General features: G+C 36.5%; 1 protein-coding gene and 1 pseudogene across 2 annotated transcripts in view; both read left to right on the top strand.

The window, feature by feature from the left end:
• Positions 1-15,995, top strand: part of COL4A5 (collagen type IV alpha 5 chain) — a 243,484-nt gene that overhangs the window by 28,906 nt on the left and 198,583 nt on the right. The gene's annotated exons all lie outside the window — the stretch shown is intronic.
• On the top strand, positions 13,858-14,225 carry LOC145713645 (protein BEX4-like; annotated as a pseudogene).

Raw genomic sequence — 15,995 nt, 5'->3', positions numbered from 1 at the left:
TATCAATATTTGCTTCATATACTGGGGCTCTACTGTTTGGTGTGTATTCTTGTAATTATTATAAATTACGGATGCATTTACTTTTTAAAAATATATGTAACTTCCTTCTTTGTTTCTTGTAACAGGTTTTGGCTTAAAATATAGTTTGATATTATAGCCAGCTACTCTAGCTCTCTTTTGGTCATTATTTGCATGGAATATCTTTTTTCTTTCTTTAACTTTCAATCCATTCTGCCAGTCTCTGTCTTTTGATAGGAAAGTTTAATGCATTTACATATTAAATGATTACTTATAAAAAGGATTTACCATTGCTATTTTGCTATATTCTGTATGTCTTATAACTTTTTTGCCTTCATTTTCTCTATTCGTTTCTTCTTTTGTGTATAATTTATTATTTGTATGGTACCATTTTCATTCTCTTTTCATTTCCTTTTATGTATTTCTTTTACATAGTAGTACTACATTTTTCTTAGTAGTTACCCTAGGGATTAAAATTAATATCCTAAATTTATAACAGTCTGATTTGAATTCATATCATATTGTTGTTCTCATAAGTTACAGCTTTATATATTGTGTGCCTTGTAAAATATAACTATCTCTTTGTGTGTTTGGTTTTTAAATTATATAGGAAATAAAAAGACTTACAAATTGAAACTATAATATACTGGCTTTTATATTTACTTATATAGTTACCTTTACTAGAGATCTTTATTTCTTCATAAGGCTGTGAGTTATTATCTTGTGTCTTTTCATTTCAGCCTGAAAAAATTCTTTTAGCATTTCTTGTAAGGCAGGTCTACTGGCAATGAACGCTCTTGGGTTTTATTTATCTAAACGTGTCTTAATTTTACCTCCCATTTTTGGAGGATGGTTTTTGCTAGATAGGGAATTCTTGATTTTCAGCATTCTTTTACTGTCAGTACTTTAAATATGTCGTTCCACTGCCTTTTGGCTTCCATGGTTTCTGATGAGAAATCAGCTGCTAATTTATTGAAAATCTCTTTGTGTTGAGTTGCTTCTCTCTTGCAGCTTTACAGATTCTCTCTTTGTCTTTGTCTTTGGCAGTGTTTTTTTAATGTTTTATTTATTTTTGAGAGAGAGAGAGAGAGCATGAGCGGAGGAGGGGCAGAGAAAGGGGGACACAGGATCCAAAGTGGGGTCTGCCCTGACAATAGAGAGCCTGATGTGGGGCTCAAACTCACAAACTGTGAGATCATGAGGTCAGACTCCCAATTGACTCAGTCACCCAAGTGCCCCTGTCTTTGACGGTTTGATTAGAATATTTCTTGGATATCTTTGAGGTTATCGTACCTGGAGTTCATTGAACTTCTTGAATATGTAGATTCATGTATAATTAAACTTGGGAAGGTTTCATCTGCTATTTCTTAAAATACTCTTAAAAGAATATTTAAATATTATTTTCTATTTTCTTTTGGTGCTTCTAAAATGCATACGTTGTTCAGCTTGGTGTCCCATGGGTTTCCTGGCTCTACTCATTTGTCTTCATTCTTCCACTCAGAATGGATAATTTCAATAGTTGTATCTTCAAGTTTATTGATTTTTTCTCTTCTGCCTGTGATAGCTGATGTTAAACACCTCTGTTGAAGTTCTCATTTCAAATACTGTGCTTTTTAGCTCTAGAATTTCTGTTTGGTTCCTTTTTGTACTTTCTATGTCTTTGTTGGTATTTTCCTTTTGTTCACATATTGTTTTTCTGGTTTCCGTTAGTTCTTGGTCCGTGGTTTTCTCTAGCTCTTTGAGTATGTTTAAGACAGTTGTTTTAACGTCTTTGTCTAGCTTTTTTGCAATGGGTTTTTTGCCAAAACACAGGTGTCATGAAAACCACCACTAAACCTAAACCAAAATGGGAAAGGAAAAGACTTATATCCACATCGTTGTCATTGGACACAGATTTGGGCAAATGTAATACTACTGGTCATCTGATCTGTAAATGTAGTGGGATCAACAAAAGAACTATCAAAAAATGTGAGAAGGAGGCTGCTGAGATGGGAAAAGACTTCTTTAAGTATGCCTGGGTCATGGATAAACTGAAAGCTGAAAATAAATGTGATATCACCAGTGATATCTCTCTGTGTAAATTTGAGACCAGCAAGTATTATGTGACCATCATTGATGCCCCAGGACACAGAGACTTTATCAAAAACATGATTACAGGCATATCTCAGGCCGACTGTGCTGTCCTGATTGTTAGTGCTGGTGCTGGTGAATTTGAAGCAGGTATCTCCAAGAATGGGCAGACCCATGAGCTGCCCTTCTGGTTTACACACTGGGTGTAAAACAACTAATTGTTGGTGTTAACAAAATGGATTCCACTGGGTCACTCTACAGCCAGAAGAGATATGAAGAAATCATTAAGGAAGTCAGCACTTACATTAAGAAAATTGGCTACAACCCTGACACAGGTGGCATTTGTGCCAGTTTCTGATTGGAATGGTGACAACATCCTGTAGCCAAGTGCTAACATGCCTTGGTTCAAGAGATAGAAAATCACCCATAAAGTTGGCAATGCCAGTGGAATCACACTGCTTGAAGCTCTGGATTGCATTATGCCATCTCATTCAACTGACAAGCCCTTGATTCTGCACCTCCAGGATATCTACAAATTTGGTGGTATTGGTACTTTCCCTGTGGGCCAAGTAGAGACTGGTGTTCTTAAACCTGGTATAATGCTCACCTTTGCTCCAGTCAAGTCTGTTGAAGTGCATCATGAAGCTTTGAGTGAGGCTCTTCCTGGGGACACTGCGGGTCTCAATGTCAAGAACATATCTGTAAAAAATGTTCATTGTGGTGATGTGACTGGTGACAGCAAAAATGATCCTCCAATGGAAGCAGTTGGCTTCATGGCTCAGGTGATTATCCTGAACCATCCAGGCCAAATCATTGCTGGATATGCACCTGTGCTACATTGTCCCAATCTCACATTGCACGTTTTCTGAGCCAAAGGAGAAGATTGATCATCATTCTGGAAAGAAGCTGGAAGATGGTTCCAAGTTCTTGAAATCTGGTGATGCTGCCATTGTTAATAAATGGTTCTTGGCAAGCCTATGTGTGTTGAGAGGTTCTGTGACTATCCTCCTCTGGGGTGTTTTACTGTTCATGACATGTGACAGCTGGTTGTGACAGGTGGTTGCTGTGGGTGTCATTAAAGTGGTGGACAAGAAGACAGCTGGTGCTGGCAAGGTCACCAAGTCTGCCCAGAAAACTCAGAAGGCAAAATTAATATTAACCCTGACACCTGCCACCCCAGTCTTTAAACAGTGGTGGAAGAATGGTTTCAGAACTGGTTCTGTCAATTGGCCATGTAAGTTTAATAGTAAAAGACAAGTTAATGATAATAATGCATTGTAAAACCTTCAGAAGGAAAGAATAATGTTCTGTAGACCATTTGTTGTGTGTGTGTGTGTGTGTGTGTGTGTGTGTGAGAGAGAGAGAGAGAGAGAGACAGTTTTGTTATTAGTTTTTAAAATTAGTAATTTTTAATGGAAATAACTTGACCAAAAATCTGTCACAGAATTTTGAGACCCATTAAAACTAAAGTTTAATGAGAAAATAAATTAAAAAGGTAAAGTCCTTGTCTAATAAGGCCAGCATTTGGACTTCCTCAGTGATAATTTCTGTCAATTATGTTTTCTTAAACATGCTACACTTTCCTTTTACTTTGTAATATTTGGTTGAAAACAGAATTTGATTATTTTAAATGTGGTAACTGGAAATCAGATTTTTCCCTTTACTAGAGTTTCCTCTTTTTTATTGTTGAGGGAAGTAGCTATCTATTTGTTTAGTGACATTTGCAACTTATTTACGTAGAGACCATATACCTTGTCACGTGTGGTACTGAAATCTGTGTTGCTTTAACTATTGCTCAGATAGCTTTTTAAAAAAAAATTAATGTTTATTTTTGAGAGAGAGAGACAGACTGCAAGTGGGGCAGGGGCAGAGAGAGAGGGAGACACAGAATCCACAGCAAGCTCCAGGCTCTGAGCTGTCAGCACAGAGCCTGACACAAGGCTCGAACTCACGAACTGCAAGATTATGACCTGAGCTGAAGTCAGATGCTTAACTGGCTGAGCCACGCAGGCACCCATGAGATAACGTTTTGATGGATATTTCTTTGAATGCCAGGAACCAATAAAAGAGAGAGAGAGAAAAGGAGAACAAAAGAGAAAAAAAAAGAGGAGGAAGAAGAAAAATCTCCCGTCTTTGTGCATTTGCTCTTTGTTGTAGCACTCCTTCAACACTTGGCCAGGACATTTGCAACTCTGCCTTAGCTTTCACTTCCTGCTTATACTGTGCTTGGAGATCAGCCATTGTGAAAGCATAAGTTTTTCTCAGGTCTTTGCTGAGCATGGGTCCTCCCCGGACATATACCTGGCTTTTTAAATTCCTCAGTAAACATGGACATTTTTCAATGCCCTTTTTTTTTCCCCCCAAAACTTCACTGCTTTCCTCACAGGCTTTTGGGAGTTTATCCATATGACTTACCTTCAGTCTTTTGCCCCAGGCAACTGTGAATTATCCATTCACCTTACAGTGTTTTTCACAATGACTACTGCTCTGCTGTCCTGAGTCTTTTCTAAGTTAGGTGAAACAAAGACAAATACCCTGCATCAGGTGGCCCCCAGACAGGTTAGTGCAGACAAACAATACTTTGTGAACAAAATCTTCTCTGCTGCCTCTGGTACCAAGGACAAGGGTCCCACAGTGTGAAGGTGGCTGCTCTCTTGGAAGGTGCCACCGAGCCAGGGAGGCAGCTGGGTAAGGACAAACAAAAGCACCACAGACATTTTCTACCACTTTTCATTTGTATTTTTCTTGATTCAACATTTGCTTGGTTGTTGTAAAGTTTGGATCATTTTCCAGAGTTCTGAAAAATTTAATTTTGACAGTTCCTCCTTGATTTTTTGATGTTTCTGTGGAGGGACAGGTGCTCAGAGTTTCCTACTCAACCATTTCACTGATGTCCAAAATTTTTCTAATATGAAAATCCAGTTGTTCTTTCACTATTTTTTGAAAGACAATCCTTTCCCTATTGAGTTACTTTTCACTTTTGTTGGAAGTCAGTTGCCCATATTATGTATGAATCTATTTCTGGACCATATACTCTGTTTTGTTGATCTGCTTGCCTATCTTTATACTAATATCACACTGTCTTGGTTATTCTAGCTTTATGATAAGGCTTGAAATCAGGCAGTTCAAGTTTATTTGGATTGTGTTTTTATTTATAGCCTAATTGACATTAATGATATTAAATCTCCCTTTGTATGTCTATGTTATATTTATTCTTTAGGTATTCTTTAATTTTTCTTGGCAGTGCCTTATACATTCCAGTGTACCAGTTTTATTATTTTTAGTAGTACCTTTTTGTAGATCCTTGAGGATTTTCTATATGTACAATTATGTCATTTTTGAAAAGTTTTACTTTTCCCCTTCCATTCTGTCTGCCTATTAGTTGTGTATCTTGCCTTGCTGTCTTGGGATAGGACCACCACTAAAATATTCAGTAGAGGCTGTGAGAGCAAAGTGGTGAGATTAGTCATTTCTGCCTTGTTCCAATTACTAGGGGGATATCATTCAGTCTGTTACCATTAAATGTGATGTTAGTTCAATGGTTCTCAATGGGTTCATAAACTTTGCCCTCAGAGAACCGTTGGAAATGTCTAGAGTCATTCTTGGTCGTCATGAGTGGGAGCTGTTGTTGGTGTCTAGTGGGTACAGGCCAGAGATGCTGCTCACTATCCTCCAAAACACAGTACCTATACCCATCTAGTCTGCATGACAAGGAATCATCCAGGCCAAAATGTCAATAGTTCTACTGTTGAGAAACTCTGTGTTAGCTGTGTGCCTTATGGGCTGCCTTTTATCAGATTATAGAAGTTACCTTTTATTCCTAGTTTGGTGAAAGTTTTAATCAGAAATGGCTACTATAATTCTGCATGTACAGAGATGATTATATAGTATTTTTTCCTTTATTGTACTTACAGAATGCATTACTGTCTTAGTCCATTCAGGTTGCTATAACGAAGTATCATAGTTGGGGTGAGAAATTTATTTCTTAGTTTTGGAGGCAGAAAAATCCAAGATCAGAGTGCTGGCAGAGTCAGTGTCCGGTGAAGGCACCCCTCTTGGTTCATAGACAACTGGAACAAAATCTGGATCTAGGAATGCACTTGATTTATTTGGGATTTGTGTGATTAAACTGACTCCCAGAGCCTCACATTGGGAGATGTGGAAGACAATTTTTACCCCTTTGTTGATTATCTCATTACAATCAAGCTGGAAAATACTAGGATGTTTTTAGAACCAAGATAATGCTGTTAACATTAGTTAACTATTTCATTTTACTTGGCAATGAACATATAATATTCCATGGATACCAAGGGCTGCCCTAACAAAGTACCACAAAATGGGTGGTTTAAGATAACAAAAAAATATCGCCTCACACAATTCTGAAAGCTAGAAGTCTGAAACCAAGTGTCAGAAGGGCCATTCTCATTCGGAGGGCTCTAGGAGAGGATCATTCCTTTCCTCTTCTTAGCTTTTGGTGGTTCATTTCAGTCCTTGGCTTATACATACATCATTCCAATCTCTACCTTCATCATCACATGATGTTTTCCCTCTGTGTGTGTCTCTGTATCCAAATCTCCCCTGTCTTGTAAAGACACCAAGTCATTGGATTAGGACCCACCCTAATCCAATTTGACTGCATTTTAACTTGATTACATCTGCAAAGACCCTATTTCCAAATAAGGTCACATTCTGAGGGGCTGGGTGGGCATGAATTTTGGGAGGACTATTCAAACTAGTACACTATGCATAAGAAAATTTTTTATTTATGCTTTCAAATGATACCTTGAAAAATATTTTTATTTAAAAAAAATTTTAACGTTTATTCATTGCTGAGAGACAGAGAGAGACAGAGCTTGAGTGGGGAAGGGGCAGAGAGAGGGAGACACAGAATCTGAAGCGGGCTCCAGGCTCCGAGCTGTCAGCACAGAGCCCCACGCGGGGCTCTAACCCACGAACCGCGAGATCATGACCTGAGCTGAAGTCGGACGTTCAACTGACTGAGCCACCCAGGCGCCTCGAAAAATATTTTTATTTTAATGTCCTTTGGTTTAAATGCCAAATATAAATAGTCCTATATGCAAATGTTCAGATAGACTGTCTAAAATTAATATAGAATTTCTCAAAGTTTACAAAACAAGAAACATGTGGAAGGATATGATATTGTTATTTTTTTCTGATTTAAATTTATCAGAATAGTGTCAAATGGGTGGCTTAGTTGGCTGAGTGTTGGACTCTTGATTTCGACTCAGGTCATGATCCCAGGGTTGTGTGATCAAGCTCCGCATCTGGCTGGCTCCACACTGAATGTGGAGTTCACTGCAGATTCTCTCTGTCTCTGTCTCTCTCTCTCTTTCTCTCTCTTCCTCTGCCCATCCACCCTCACTCACGCATGCCCCCACTCTCTCTCTCTAAAAAAAAATTATCATGATTTCAGCTTAGGTCATGATCTTGCAGTTCTCGGTTAGTGAGTTCAAACCCTGGGTCAGGCTCTGTGCTAACAGTGCAGAGCCTGCTTGAGAGACTCTCTCTCTCCCTCTCTCTCTGCCCCTCCCCTGCTCTCTCTTTCTCTCAAAAATAAACTTAAAAAATAAAAATAAAAAATAAATTATTGGAATAAAGTAAATGATCATTACATTAGAAAGTGTTTGGAGGAGGAGGTTTGTGAGACAGTCATCAAACTTTTGCATTCCGGTACATGTGCCAGGTTGACTAATACATAATCTCCTCACGCTCAAAAAACCTACAGTTCTGTTGAGAGGCAGATTACAATATAGCATGATGAGTGCAATAGTAGAATTGTACATAGGGCTGAGGACGAAATGATCTATATTGAGTTCTAAAACTGTGTGTGTGTGTGTGTGTGTGTGTGTGTGTGTGTGTGTGTGTGTAAGACAGAGGCAGAGAATAAGGGATGGAGGGATGGTGAAAGTGAGAGAGAGAAAAAAGAGAGTTAACTAATAGTTTTCAAAGGAAAAATAAGTAAATAAAAGTTGTTTATTCCATATACACTAATTTGAAAGTAATGATGCTCACAATGTTGTAACATAGTTCCACTCTATGTGCAAAATATTGATTTATTCCAAAATGTGGATTCTCTGACCAAGTATTTTCTTTTGGATCTCGAGGATCTACTAAAGGTAAAGCTCTCCTGTAGCTAATTGGGAAAATTCAGTGGGGTTGTCCCTACAATACTTATAATACTTAGCAATACTTATAATACATATAATAACTTGAAAAATTACAATGCCATGAAACAAACATCAGCCTGTTTAACTGCTGACTCTGTGACTGAAATAAATTGGTTCCCTTGGTTCTTCCCCTGCCCCAAGGTGTTTTTTTAAACCGAAATTAGCTGTAATTATTTGCTCTGGAAGATGTGCTGTGCTGCTTTGCATTGTTTTTCTTTTTCTCCCCACCATCCCACAGTTTACACTTATTTTTGATTAGGTGATACACTCAGGTGGTTCAAATTTTGATAGTTATTAGAATCTATACAACTAAAAGTCTTTCATTTTTTGTGCCCAGCCACATAGTTCTTCCTAGAGGCATCCTGTGTTAACTAACTTCTCTTGTTTTTACTTTTAGAACTATTTCATGCATATATAACCATGGGCACTTGCAAACATGCACACACTTACTTATGTTTCCCATTTTTATACATTTTCTGTACTTTGCTTAAGATCATTCCATGTTAGTACATAAAGAGCTCTGGCTACGTAGTATTATTCAATTGTATGGATGTTAATTTATTTAACCAATCCTCTGCTGAGAAATATGTAGCTTGTTTCCTGACTTTTGCTATTACCTTTCTGCAACAAATAACCTTGTAATAGGTCATTTCAGATGTGTACTATCTGTAGGATAATTTTCTAGAAATGGAATTGCTGGGTTGGATGGTATGTGCCTTTGTCATTTTGATGGATATTGCCAAATTATCCTTCATAGAGTTTGCACCAATTTATACTTATACTAGTAATAGATAAAAGTGCTTGTTTCCCCAACCCTCACCAACACATTGTGCTATCAAACACTATATCTTTGCTAATATGATACGTGAAAAATGATATCTCATTGTGGTTTTAATTTGCATTTATGTTCTGAGTAAGGTTGAGCATCTTTTCATATATTTAAGACCCTGTGATATTTATAAAAATAATTCCCTTTTTATGATGGTTGGGATGCTACTGGACTGATGGCATAATATCTTTTCTCCTTAACTTATACCAATGAACATTTTTTTTTTTTACACAAGAGAACAAGGGTAATTCCAAAGAGCACATTAAACTCTAAGTCAGAACATTTTATGTGAATTAAACCCATGGGGGAGGGGAAGGGAAAAAATAAAAAAAATAAAAAAAAAAAAAAGAGGCTAGAGTGGGAGAGAGCCAAAGCATAAGAGACTGTTAAAAACTGAGAACAAACTGAGGGTTGATGGGGGGTGGGAGGGAGGGCAGGGTGGGTGATGGGTATTGAGGAGGGCACCTTTTGGGATGAGCACTGGGTGTTGTATGGAAACCAATTTGACAGTAAATTTCATATATTAAAAAATAAAAAAATAAAAAAAAAAATTCACTAGCTTTTTACAGTTAACTCATTATACAGCTAACATATCATAGTTGATAAACAACTGAACCAGTATCCCCTAGTAATTTTAAATGATTTAAATTACTTATAAGAAATTTAAATCAATATTTTGTTAGTTTTTAGTATATATCATACTTAAAATGTTTCTATCTTAAGAAAAAAGAATTATTCTTTACTAAGAAACTTATCCATGTTTTAGAATTTACACAGAATTATTTAAAATTATATGTTCTCATTTAAAATATGCATTTGCAATTTTCTTTCTCAATGCCTAAGACACATTATAGGAAGGTTAGAAGTTCAGTGTATATTTAAATGTGCTGGCTGATTCATAAATGGCTCTGGACTCCTTTGCATCATACAACAAATTGTTCTCAGAGCTTTGTCTATGGCATTGTATATCACTTCTATTATAGCACTTATTAATGTCTGCCATGTATCATCATTAGTTATTTATGTGTCTGCCTTTCTCACTAGATTGTGAACTTCTAGAGGATATAATTTGCATTCCCCTTTAGCACTAGCATAGACTCCATATTCATAAAATGTTTGTTGAATTGAATTGAAGCACATTTACATTGGGGTTCTGAGGTTGCATTTTTAAAAACACTTTTCCACCTAGTTTTTATTTCATTTTTGCATAATGTCTTATTCTAATGCTGCTCGACTTTGCTTTCTGCTGATATTATTGACTTCGTATTGAAAATAAATACTCAAAATTCTCCTCTAATAATAGCATTGAAGAGGTAGATTTTTTTTAATTGTACATATATTTCCTTACTGTTCTTCATTTTCTTCCATCAAAGTCCTACTTTACTTTTAACCAGAGGCAGTTCCAAACATTTACTGGGCAATGGTGGGTAGATTGGGCGCTGTGGTAAGGTATATTAATTGTTTCATGTCATTATGTTCCCAATTTATGCAGGCAATTTGAAATGTGCAATTAAAGTTCTGGTCATTGCTAATATTAAGTAATTTAGAAGGTTCTATAACAGAGTGAACAGCTTTTCAAATGACCTTTTTTTAATTTAAAATTTTATTGAAATAATTGTGGATTCACATGCAGTTCTAAGAAATAATACAGAGAGTTCTTTTGTATACTTTACCTGTTTCCTCCAAATGGTGACACCTTGCAAAACTATTGCATAATATCACAACCAGGATATTAATGTTAACACAATCTATCAGTCTATTCAAATTTCACCATATTTACTTGTGTTCATTTGTGTGTGTGGGTTTTAGTTCTGTACAATTTTATCACATATGTAGATTTATGTATCCATCACCACAGCTAAAATACTGAACAGTTTCAACACCACAGGATATTTTATTGTGCTTTTTTTTAAAAAAACAATTTTTTTAACGTTTATTTATTTTTGAGACAGAGAGAGACAGAGCATGAACGGGGGAGGGTCAGAGAGAGGGAGACACAGAATCTGAAACAGGCTCCAGGCTCTGAGCTGTCAGCACAGAGCCCGACGCGGGGCTCGAACTCACGGACCACGAGATCATGACCTGAGCTGAAGTCGGCCGCTTAACCGACTGAGCCACCCAGGCGCCCCTATTGTGCTTTTATAACCATACACACCTCCCGTTTTCTCCCCTCCCCCCCATCATCCTAATTCATGGCAACCCATAATCTGTTATTTATTTCCAAAATTTTGTCCTTCAAAAATGTTGCATAAATAGAATAATACAGTATGAAATTTTATGTAATTAGCATTTTTAATTTTTAATTAAATAATTTTTTGATGTTTATTTATTTTTGAGAGAAAGAGAGCATGAGCAGGAGAGGGGCACAGAGAGACAGAGACACAGAATCTGAAGCAGGCTCCAGGCTCTGAGCTATCAGCATAGAGCCAAACATGGGGTTCGAACTCATGAGCCATGGATCATGACCTGAGCTGAAGTCGGACACTCAACTGACTGAGCCACCCAGGCGCCCCTTATGTGATTAGCATTTTGATCAGTGTAATTCCCTGGAGATACATCCAAGTTTTTCTGATTATCAATAGTTTATTCCTTTTTATTACTGAGTAATATTCTATGTTATGTATGTACCACAGTTTGCTAAATCAGTCACATATTGAAGGAAATCTGGAATGATTCCACTTTTGGGCTATTACAAATAAACCTGCTATGAATATTACTGCACAGGTTTTTGTGTAAGCACAAATTTTCATTTCTTGGGCTAAATGACCAGGGTAAAATTGCGGGGTCATATGGTAGTTACATGTTTACTTTTATAAGATACTGTCAACTGTTTTACAGAGTAGCATTCTTACCCTAAATGAGTGATCCAGTGTTTTCCTCACCCTCACCAGTGTATACCGTTGACACTATTTTTCATTTTAGCTATTCTTATAGGTTTGTCGTAATAGCGCAGTGTGGTTTCAGTTTGTGGTTCTCTAATGGCTAATGATGTTGAACATCTTTTGGTGTGTTTGTTTGCCATCTTTGTATCCTCTTCAGTGAAATGGCTCTTCATTGTCTTTTGCCCATTTTCTAATTGGACTGTTTGTTTTGTGTTTTTACTATTGAGCTTTTGAGTTCTTTATATATTCTAGATTTAGTTCTTTTTTGGATATGTAGTTTGTAAGTATTTTTTCCCAATCTGTAGCTTGTCTTTTCATCCTTTTAATAGGATCTTTTGCAGAGCAAATGATTTAACATTTAATGAAGTCCAATGATTCAATAATCTCTTCTTATGAGTTGTGCTTTTGGTGTCATCTAACAATACTTCACCTATCCCTGGATACTGAAGATTTTCTAAAAGTTTTATACTTTCATTTTAATCATTTAAGTCTGTGATCCATTTTTAATTTCTGGCTGTCTTTTCTTCTTTTCTCTATTGAAGTGCTCTTATAGTTTTGAAAACAAAAATCACCTGGGTTTGTTTGTGTGTATCTATTCCTGGGCTCTTTACTCTGTTCCACTGATATGGGTGTCTCTTTTTTCATTAATAACATACTGTCTTGATTACTGTAGCTATATGGTAAGCCTTAATATTAAGTAGACAGATTCGTCTTCCCACTTTATTCTTTTTTCTCAAGGTAGTTTTAGGTATTCTAGTGCTCATTTTATATACATTTTATAATTAGTTTGTGTCAACAAGTCCTTGATGGAATTTTGATTGGAATTAATCAAACCTACAGATCAATTTGGGAGAATTGACATATTTCCTATGTAGAGTCTTCCAATGCATGAGCATGGTATGGCACTCCATTATTTAGGTTTTTCTACCCAAAATAGTCTCTTTTGTGTTTTCCTTGTTTTGGTGTCAGATGAGACTACATACAATAATCTGAATTTCAAAGTTTAGGCTTGCTGAGAATGATTAAATTCATTACTGTTCATTCACTATTTATTTACTTATTCATTCATTCATTCATTCATTCATTCACAATGCAGATATATTTATCTTGCTCCATTGCAATTGATAGATACTATTTTATTTGCAGCATTAATATTGATTTTAAAGGTTATAACCCTATAAACAAATGAGAAACTGTACTAAGGAAAGGACATTAATGTTGTACACTAAGGAATTTTTGTAATGATATTTACTGTAAAGATTTCTGTCTTTAGTACTAAATAAATATGATGGGATGAGGGAGGGATTCCTGACTAAAGGAATAGGATTTAGCAGAGGGAGGGTATAATCTTTGAAAATTTTCTTATTTGGCAATTTTAACCCCAGTATCAAGAGAAAGAGAGGGTATTAAGAGAGTCAACTTAGGAGGTAGGACTAAGTAATTACATATTTAGGAAAGAGTAGAAATATAAGGGCTGTACTGGAGAGATCCCATTAATGGAGTAATGCAAACCTTTAGGTAAGTTTGTAACTCTTCCTTGAAATAGGAATATCAATTTTTCTTGAATTTTTTTGAGTCATTTATTCATTTAACAAGTATTTATGGAGCCCCTACAGTTTTCCCTGTATTTTGCTGGGGTCTGGCAACATATAGCTGTTAAAAGTCAGGATCCCAAGACCCAGCAGTTGCTCGCTCCCTTGCTCCCTTTGTGTGGTACCTGCTTCCAGTGGCCCTGAAGGTTTGTGGGCCAGGGGTGGCCCCAAATATTAGGAAGTGAAGGGGGAGCAGGTGTTCAGGTCTAACTGCTTGGCGGCACACTTGCAGTGAGCCTTGGAATGAGGAGGAAACTGCAAGGATAGACCCAGGAGCAATGGCATCCAAAGAGAAACAAGCGGTGAAAAATCTCAACATGGAAAATGCCCAGCAGGAAAATGAAAGAGAACAGGGCCCTGTGCAGAATGGAGAGGAATCACTCAATTTGAGAGGGAGTGAAAGCCAGAAGCCTGGAGGAAATGTCAGGCTGGGGCCAATGAGATGACTTGTCCCTAATTTTCAGTGGAACATACCTAACAGGCATATTGATCACAATCAAGAGGGAGATGATGTAGGAAAGTTCATAGAGCAGATGATGGAAATCTAGAGAAAGACTAAGGAGCAGCAAATGAGGCATCATAAGTGCTTCCAAACTCCTGAACCTGATAATCATTATGACTTTTGCCTTATACCTTGAATCCTAAGTTTTTCACTGAGGTTAATAATGTGGCCTCTGCTCTACAAGCTTGTAGTCTTGTGATTTCATTTTTTTGTAAACCTTTTGATGTTTCTACTTACCAATTTATAATTAAATATTGTTTTGTCTCAGTATAAAACTTTCTGTCCAGTAGGGCAATTTCACTTAATTTTAGGAAAAACTATCCTTTTCACAATATTAAATTAATAAAGCGGTTTAAAAGCAAAAAAAAAAAGTATCCCTGAGTTCATGGAATTTAAAATGTGATATGACAAGTAATATAGCAATAATAGCATCTATATAGATTTATTTCAGCAAGTAAATGGCATGATAAATTTATTATTTGAATAGGCCTATTTATGGTATTAGTAGTAAGTACAAAATGGAATACCAACCTTGTATATCAGTTTTTAAGTTACAAGGATATTTCTGGTTTTACTATTTTTTTAAGGTTTTGGATTTCTGCATATTTGAATTTATTGATTTGATTGTCAAATGAATTAATTATGACTTATATAGGTGTTTTCTGAGCCATCAATACACAGCATTTTAAGTATATTTAGTGAATTGGTAATATATGTCAAAAGGAAAGACATATACAACCTTTGATATGAGAAATCGACATTAATAAATGGCTGATAATGTTAAAAATATGAGTTGCATTGTATTTTCCTCTTTATTCAAAAAAGATCAGGGAGTCTGTAGAAACCTTTGAAATGTTCATATTTAAATAGATATCCTGGAAAGCAAAACAAGTACGCTTCCTGACATGTTACAGTTGAAACCCACTTTATCTTTTTAAAAAATTTTTAAAATGTTTATTTATTTTTGAGAGACAGGTGGGGAGGGGGAGACACAGAATCTGAAGCAGGCTCCAGGTTCTGAGCTGTTGGTTGGCACAGAGCCCTATGCAGGGCTTGAACTAGTGAACTGTGAGATCATGACCTGAGTTGAAGTCAGACGATCAACCGAGCTACCCAGGTGTTCCGAAGCCCACTTTAAAATATGTTTTAGGGGTACCTGGGTGGCTCAGTTGGTTAGGCGTCTGACTTCAGCTCAGGTCATGATCTCATGGTTCATGGGTTCAAACCCCTCATTGTCTCTCTGCTGAGAGCTCGGAGCCTGGAGCCTGCTTCAGATTCTGCCCCTTCTTTGTTTGCACTCTCTTTCTCAAAAATAAAGTTTTTAAAAATTTAAAAAAAGAAAAAATATGTTTTAAATTGACATGTTTATAGGAATATTGGGAATGAGTATATATTTCAAACTGCTGATTCCTTTGTATATTTCATTTGTTAGAGCACAACCATTTATTTTTACTTTTAAAAATTCCTTTTGAATATTTTGAATTGTTGAACTTCCTCTTCCTTTTAAAACCGTTTTTTAATGTTTATTTACTTTTGAAGGGAAGAGAGACAGCATGAACGGGGGAGGGGCAGAGAGAGAAGGAGACACAGAATCCGAAGTGGGCTCCAGGCTCTCAGCTGTTAGTACAGAGCTTGACACGGAGCTTGAACTCACCATGAGGTCATGACCTAAGCTGAAGTCAGAGGCTTAACCGACTGAACCACCCAGGCGCCCCTGAATTTCCTATTCTTAATGAATTCCTTATTTATGTATTTCTTTTTGAGATATTAGTGATTTTCACTTTTTGCTTTCTCTACTATTCTCAGTAAACACATTTCTGGAAAATTTCCCATAAATTACTAAGGAAGATTAAAGGGATATCTAGTTTTGTAAGGAATGATATTCCCAGGGTTTTCTGTGAAGATCTGAATTTT

Source organism: Panthera onca, chromosome X (assembly GCF_046562875.1).
Source record: "Panthera onca isolate mPanOnc1 chromosome X, mPanOnc1 haplotype 2, whole genome shotgun sequence".
Classification (NCBI taxonomy): Eukaryota; Metazoa; Chordata; class Mammalia; order Carnivora; family Felidae; genus Panthera; species Panthera onca.
The sequence above is the reverse complement of the archived record's forward strand: the minus strand, read 5'-3'. Positions and strand labels throughout refer to the sequence as shown.